This window comes from Rutidosis leptorrhynchoides, chromosome 9 (genome assembly GCF_046630445.1).
Source record: "Rutidosis leptorrhynchoides isolate AG116_Rl617_1_P2 chromosome 9, CSIRO_AGI_Rlap_v1, whole genome shotgun sequence".
Taxonomy (NCBI): Eukaryota; Viridiplantae; Streptophyta; class Magnoliopsida; order Asterales; family Asteraceae; genus Rutidosis; species Rutidosis leptorrhynchoides.
In genome coordinates, this window is record NC_092341.1 from 359,508,470 (window position 1) to 359,516,601 (window position 8,132).

Genomic DNA, 8,132 nt, shown 5'->3' on the forward strand with positions numbered 1-8,132 from the left:
AGCCAGCGAGAAAACATCTTTCATTCAAGGTGCACAGTCAAGGGCAAAGTGTGCAGCCTTATTGTTGATGGAGGCAGCTGTGCAAACGCAGCATTTGCTCACATGGTGAAAAAGCTTGAGCTGATTACAAAGAAGCATCCTCATCCATACAAACTTCAATGGCTTAACCAAGGCAGTGAGGTAAAGGTTACTCGCCAAGTTATTGTTCCATTTTCTATTGGTACTGTTTATCAAGATGAGATCACTTGTGATGTTATTCCTATGGATGCTTGTCATTTGCTGCTTGGTAGACCTTGGTTATTTGATAAGTATGTCTATCATAATGGACATCAAAATACTTACTCGATGTATGTGAATGGAAAGAAGATCACCCTCACTTCTTTAAAGCCTAGTGAAATACCTAGAGCTGACCCTACTGTTAAGAATGATAAAACTTTGTTTATGACTCAAGCTGAAGTTGATACTGAGTTAAAGGGTGGTACCGGTGCTTATTTATTGCTGATGGTTGAAAGTGATGAGTTGAACCAGCATGATGAAATACCAGCTAGGGTAAAGCCATTGTTATCCGAATTTGCTGATGTGTTTCCTACTGGTTTACCACCAATCAGGGGTATTGAACATCAAATTGATCTTGTACCTGGATCTGTTCTTCCTAATAAAGCAGCTTATCGATGTTCCCCTCATGAAGCAAAAGAATTAGAAAAGAAAGTTAATGAGCTGGTTACAAAGGGGTATGTTAGAACCAGCATGAGTCCTTGTTCAGTACCAGCTTTGCTGGTTCCAAAGAAAGATGGTTCCATGAGAATGTGTGTAGACAGCAGAGCTATTAACAACATCACCATCAAATACAGGTATCCTATACCTAGATTAGATGATATGCTAGATGAGCTGCATGGTTCTTGTGTATTCTCCAAAGTTGATCTTAGAAGTGGGTATCATCAGATTCGAATGAAAGAAGGAGATGAATGGAAGACAGCTTTCAAGATCAAGGGTGGGTTATTCGAGTGGTTAGTTATGCCTTTTGGATTATCTAATGCACCCAGCACATTCATGAGACTTATGAATGAAGTGCTCAGACCACTTATTGGGCAGTTTGTGGTTGTTTACTTTGATGACATTCTAGTGTACTCAAAAACTAAAGAAGAACACTTGGATCATTTGAGAAAAGTATTTGAGCTATTAAGGCAGTATCAATTATATGCAAAGCTGGAGAAGTGTGATTTCTTTTTCAGCAAAGTAGTGTTTCTTGGGTATGTGGTTTCTAAAGAACGCATTTCAATGGATCCATCTAAGGTGGAAGCAATCAGATCATGGCCTAGTCCTTCTTCCATCACTGAAGTCAGAAGTTTTCATGGTTTAGCTTCATTTTATAGAAGGTTTATCAAAGACTTCTCCACAATTGTTGCTCCAATTACTGATTGTTTGAAGAAAGGGGTATTTGAATGGTCCAGTTCTGTACAATCAGAATTTGAATCATTGAAAGAGAAGCTAAGTTCAGCACCTATACTTGCTTTGCCTAATTTTGATATGCTGTTTGAACTTGAATGTGATGCAAGTGGTGTTGGCATTGGAGCTGTGCTAGTGCAAGAAAAAAGACCAGTAGCTTATTTCAGTAAAAAGCTAAATAGGTCAAAGCTGAATTATAGCACTTATGATAAAGAGTTTTATGCCATCATTCGAGTTGTTGATCATTGGTCACATTATTTGAAGCCAAGGCAGTTTGTTCTCTTTTCTGATCATGAAGCAATAAAATACATTAATGGGCAGCACAAATTAAATCCAAGGTATGCAAAATGGGTTGAATTCTTGCAGATGTACTCCTTTGTGTCAAACACAAGGCTGGTACTTCTAATGTTGTTGCTGATGCTCTTTCAAGAAGATATTCTTTGTTGTCAATTCTGGAAGCTAGAGTTCTTGGATTTTCATTTGTTAAGGAGTTATATGAAGCTGATCCAGACTTTGCTCCTATTTTGAACTGTTCTCCTGCTGAGTCCAAAAGAGATTATGTTGAGCAAGATGGTTTTCTATTCAAGGGCAGCAGATTGTGCATCCCAAAAGATTCAATCAGGGAGTTGCTGATTAGAGAAGCACATGGAGGTGGTTTAGCTGGTCATTTTGGGATTAACAAGACATTGGATATCCTAAGTGAACACTTCTACTGGCCATGTATGGATAAAGATGTCAAAGCTGAGATTAATCGCTGTGCTACATGCTTTCAAGCTAAGTCAGCATTTCACAAGGGTTTGTATACTCCTCTTCCTGTTCCCAACCAGCCATGGGAAGATTTGAGCATGGATTTCATTGTTGCATTGCCAAGGACTCAGCGAGGCAAAGATTCTATTATGGTTGTTGTTGACAGGTTTTCAAAGATGGCTCATTTCATAGCCTGCAACAAAACCAATGATGCTACTATTGTTGCTACTTTATTCTTCAAGGAAATTGTTCGTCTTCATGGAGTTCCCAAAACCATTGTGTTTAATCGAGATACAAAGTTCTTAAGCTATTTTTGGAAGACATTATGGAAGCTGCTTGGAACAAAGCTTTTATTCAGCACTTCTCACCATCCCCAAACTGATGGTCAAACTGAAGTTACCAATAGAACTGTGGGAATGCTGCTGAGAGCACTTGTGAAGAAAAGTTTGAAGGAGTGGGATTTAAAGCTTGCTCAAGCTGAATTTGCTTTTAACAGAGTACCTAATTACTCTACAGGAAAATCACCATTTGAAATATGCTATGGTGCAAATCCACTCACACCCATTGATCTGATTCCTTTTGCAATTGAGCCTAAGGCAAGTGTTGATGCAGTAGCAAATGCCAAAGAAATAAAGAAGTTGTATGAGCAAGTGAGGGCCAAAATTGAGAAGACCAACCAGCAATACAAGGCTAAAGCTAACCAACATAGAAAGCAGCCCACTTTTATTCCTGGTGATCTTGTTTGGATTCATCTAAGGACGGAAAGGTTCCCAGCAAAAAGGAAGAACAAGCTGATGCCAAGAGCTGAGGGTCCATTCAAAGTGTTAGAAAAAGTTGGTGATAATGCTTACAAGGTCGAGCTGCCTGGTGATACTGCTGTGTCTAGCACTTTTAATGTTGGTGATTTAATGCCCTACTTGAAAGATGACAACCTCAAGAACTTGAGGTCAAGTTCCTTTTTAGAGGGGGAGGATGATGCGGGTGAGCTGGACAATGTAACCAGCAACACAGCCGGCACGAGCTCAAAAGATGTTACACCCGAATCAGGCCAAGCAATGGTCGTGTTGCCATCTATTTCATATCATCTAAGTGTTTTTGGAGCTGGTTCAAGAAGCTCAGGGGTGACCCTACTTCAGTCCTTAAACTGAATTAGTTATGTTTTAATGAATAAAGTTTTTGATAGTTGAAGGCAAGCCAGCAATTAAGAAGAACCAGCTAGCCGGACCAGCAAATGAGCTTAGTTCAGCCAGTAAAGCTTTAATTCACTCAGCCGGGTAACCAGCAAATTGAACCAGCAAAGTTAATACTTAGGCGAACCAGCTAGTTCAACCAGCTGAAGAATTTTAGTTCAACCAGCATACGAAACTTAGTTCAACCAGCAGGCGACGTTGTTTTCTTTTGAGGGACCAACTTGCTGATACGATCCAAAGTTTACTTATGCTTTTCAATAAACCGGTCAGGTCATGTGCTTAACACGTGCGTGGCTGTTCTAGAAGAGTGTTAGCTGTCCAAGGAAGATTCTCATCTATCATTGGATGCTTTTATCATGGGAGGAGCACTACCAAATGGCAGGCCTTTTGCAGATTATGTCCTTTATTCTTATTGGCTAGTTTGTAATTGTTTGTCCTTTTTGTCTCCTTTTCCTTTTTATGTTTTGTCTTATCTAGAAAGTAGCTGTTAAGCTTCTCCTATAAATAGAGAGCTCTTGTAATTGTAAAAGTTGGTTGATGATTGAATGAAAAGTTTGATAGAGCTTATCTATTTACAAAATATATATATATATATATATATATATATATATATATATATATATATATATATATATATATATATATATATATATATATATATATATATATATATATATATATATATATATATATATATATATATATATATATATATATATATATATATATATATATATATATATATATATATTTAACACCCCGCCAAATTCCCATCTGATGGCGTGTTTTCCCATCTGATGGCGTGTTAATCCAGGTCCCACAGTTAACAGTTACGCCCTCTATATGAGACGTTTAAAGCAATCGCATTTAATTTTATTAAAAGTTGAGTTTCAAAACATAAGTCAATAATCCCAAAATAGAAACACTGTTGTGATCGTAACCACAAGCCAACAGTATTTAAACAGAAGTTTTAAATGCGAAAGTAGATAATGTTCTTTAAAAGTATGTTGACTCCACGGCCAGACATCCAGCAAACACAGCGGAAGTCTACCTCTTAAGGACCTGAGAATAAAAACACGCAAAGATAGGTCAACAATAATGTTGGTGAATCTACAAGTTTAAAGTTATGTAACAGTATCTGAAAAACATTTATCAGAAAATGTAACGACCCGTCAAAATCGCTATTGACGCGGCACGTTAATCATTGATTCCACAGTGAGGTTTTGACCTCTATATGATACGTTTTGATAAAATATTGCATTCATTAAAATAAGTGACTTTCTAAACATAGAAAGTTATAAGCATGTGGACGAGTGCTTAGGTATAAGTAAATCCCCAAAATACATAAGTCTTTATTTTACAGGTTGACATCACAGTCAAATTATTTATTACATAACGTAGTTTTGTTTCGAATGCAATAAACTTTATACAAAACATGAGAGACTCCATGCAGGCAACAAGCACATCACAGCGGAAGCAGTCTAAGGACCTGAGAATAAAACATGCTAAAAAGTCAACACGAATGTTGGTGAGTTATAGGTTTAATTGCTCGAGTCATAAATATATATAAAGATAGACCACAAGATTTCATCAAAAGTTTATCAATAGATTCTACGTAACAGAGCACCCTGGTAACTAAACTTAACGCTATAATGATAATTACCCTATTCGTTTTAATACACGCAAACCAACGTGTCATAAACTCAAATAACATACGTCCATTAAAAGGCTAGCGCTCTAGCTCGGACGGGGATGTCAAGCCCTATGGATCCATATACAATTATTCGCGCCCACCAGTCTATATCCTATGTACTGGCAGCTACTAGTTACCAAAGCTAATGGATTTTCGGTTGAACTCAGTGTAGAATTTAGTATGTACTTGTGTCTTATTGCGTTTAAAATAAATTACATGTATTCTCAGCCCAAAAATATTTAAAGTATTTAAAAAGGGAGACTATAAACTCACGGTTCAATATTGAGATTAAATATTATAGGCAAATTGCGTAGATGTAATGATGGTAGACGACTGTATGGTTGGCATTGGATTCAAGAACAATACCCTGAACAATACCCAATATTTCCTTAGTTTAAAATGGTTTGAAACCCGAATTAAAAATACCATCGTATATACTTTATTATTATTAAACTTAAATTATAATTAAAATTATAATTATAAATATAAATATTTATTACAGAGAATATATTTGTGTATACTTCGTCGAGCAAACCGGCGTATTTATAGTACTTTTCCATTTCCTGTAGCCCATGCGATCGCATGGGTTTTCAGTGCTTTTGCCATGCGATCGCATGGCCAGGCTGGACAGCTCAACATGTTTTTGTTTGCTAGTTCGTCAACATAATATTTTACTGTAGCAAATAATGTTTTTGGTCCCCATGCGATCGCATGGGCTTTTGGTGTATCAGCCATGTGATCGCATGGCTAGTCTGGTCTTTTGTTTGCTAGTTTGTCGACATATTATTCACTGTAGCAAATAGTGTTTACTGTAGTAAATAGTGTTTTTTACTGTAGCAAATAGTGTTTACTGTAGAAAATAGTGTTTTACTGTAGTAAGTCGTTTTCACTGTAGCAAATAGTATTTTACTGTAGTAAAGTCGTTTTCACTGTAGCAAATAGTGTTTTACTGTAGCAAATAGTGTTTTACTTGTACATCTTTGATTTATTTGCGTTTCTTCTTATAAATTTAAAAAAAAAACTTACATTACAAAAATAACTTTTTAAGATTCAGCATAATATGTTCACTTATCGTGTCGGAAACATTTCATCCTGTAATTAATTTATTAATATGAAATTTTCTGGGTCTTTATAGAAAAATATAGTTTAAGTTCCTTGACCACGAGATTTTACAAGTACAACCCCAAGTTGCAAAACGTTTGCATAATCTGAGCACCTGAATACTAGCAATGACCCGAGTATAGAAACCACTACACTCGCCTTTACCTCATAAAATGTTATACACTTGTTCGAGTGTATCTAATGTTCAAAGTAAATGCACCACAGTTAATAATGTAAGGTGAGGTTGTCAACCTAACGGATCCGTCCATCTAAATTGTGCTTACACCGATGGTATTAAAAGTATTCAAGCTAGAGGCTTTGTGAACAAACTCAATATGCATATATAGTACTCGTGTCAATACAAAAGTATTTGATAATGTAAGTATAACAGTGTGTATTCTCATCCCTAAAAACATGTAAAAAGCGGGACTGTAGACTCACCTTTGAATAAAGCTCGGATGACAGACAAAAACTTGTACAGTTTACAGCTTAATAAAGCAACCTAAGTATACGTATTTAGGTTGATAAATATATGTATTTTAAATAAGTGTGGTTTTATAGTATAAGTTGTCTCATTGCTCGACTCGACGCGTTTCAAAGTAAAAGTCAACTATATCATGCAAGTCAAACAAAGTCAGCCGAAGTCAAATCGAAAGTCAAACTTGGTCAATGTGGTCAACTAAATTCAACATCAGTAGGTTCATGTCAAATGTTGGTCAACATGTCAAACCTAAGTCAAACAACACGTTTTAGATCATACATGGTCAATTTCACAATTTCAGTTTATCGTTGTGCACAAAGTTCATGAACACGTAGCATACTTAGCACATTATCTCATAGTACAAAATTCTTGAAAATATGGAAAACTCCAGATCATAAGTATACTCAAAATTGATTCCAAAAAGTCTGGCCAGGGTCTCATACGATAATTAAAAGTTAGGAATCAGAAGGGGTACATTTGTAGTTTGCCAAGTCAGTTTCTGACCGCGCACTGATTTCGTTTTGGCTATAATCGGAGCTAGGAACATGAAATTGATACAAGGTCAGTGGCCATAGTTCAAGGACAAGTCAAACTAACACATATCAAAAATTGAGCAATTTTTGTTTAGCCAATTTGTACAGTTTATTCATGCAAGTTAAATGTTCAGTTTTTCAGCTCAATTCAGAAGTCACACAAAGTTTGACACTAGTGTGCCCAATGCATAAAATTTTGGAGTTTGCAATAAACTAACCATAAGTCACATATCATGTCAAAATTCATATTCCAGAAGCTTACATACTCATTCAATAATCATAATCCACAGAGTATAAAACAGAGAGCAATTTACAGATTCGATTCTAGTTTAGCTAGTCACATTCGCACGCGATTATCCGAAGATATAGATACAATTAGCCTATGATATCTACATGAAAGGTGAATTAATTTTTGTGTACTTTTCAAATATGCAAATATTTAAACACATAAGTCAACACATTTTATCATACAAGGCTATTTTCATGCAAGTGCTGTATAAATCACTTTTACACTAAATCAAGCATATCTCGGGTTATACATAATCAAACGACATGATATCCTAGTGTAACTTGAGTTTTTTTAAATTATATTTCCAGTGGTATAAGTTTCACATGCCAATTCATGGTCTATCAAACCCCAGATTTCTGATTACACACAAAAAACACAACGTTAATTTTAATTGGCCATAACTTGATCATCCGGAAACGAAATCAAGTGAATCGAAAGCCTGAAATCAATAGTTTTTCTCAAGGAATCTGATTATAACATAATAATTAATATTTAACAAAGTCAATTTTCTGTACACACAAGAATCAAATTCGGTTTTCATGCAAAACAATCAATACGATCGAATTAACGACTAACAATACACACAAACGCGATGAATCGAGCAATTGACCAACATAAACTATAAAACTTTATAAAATCAGAATTTTTAAAG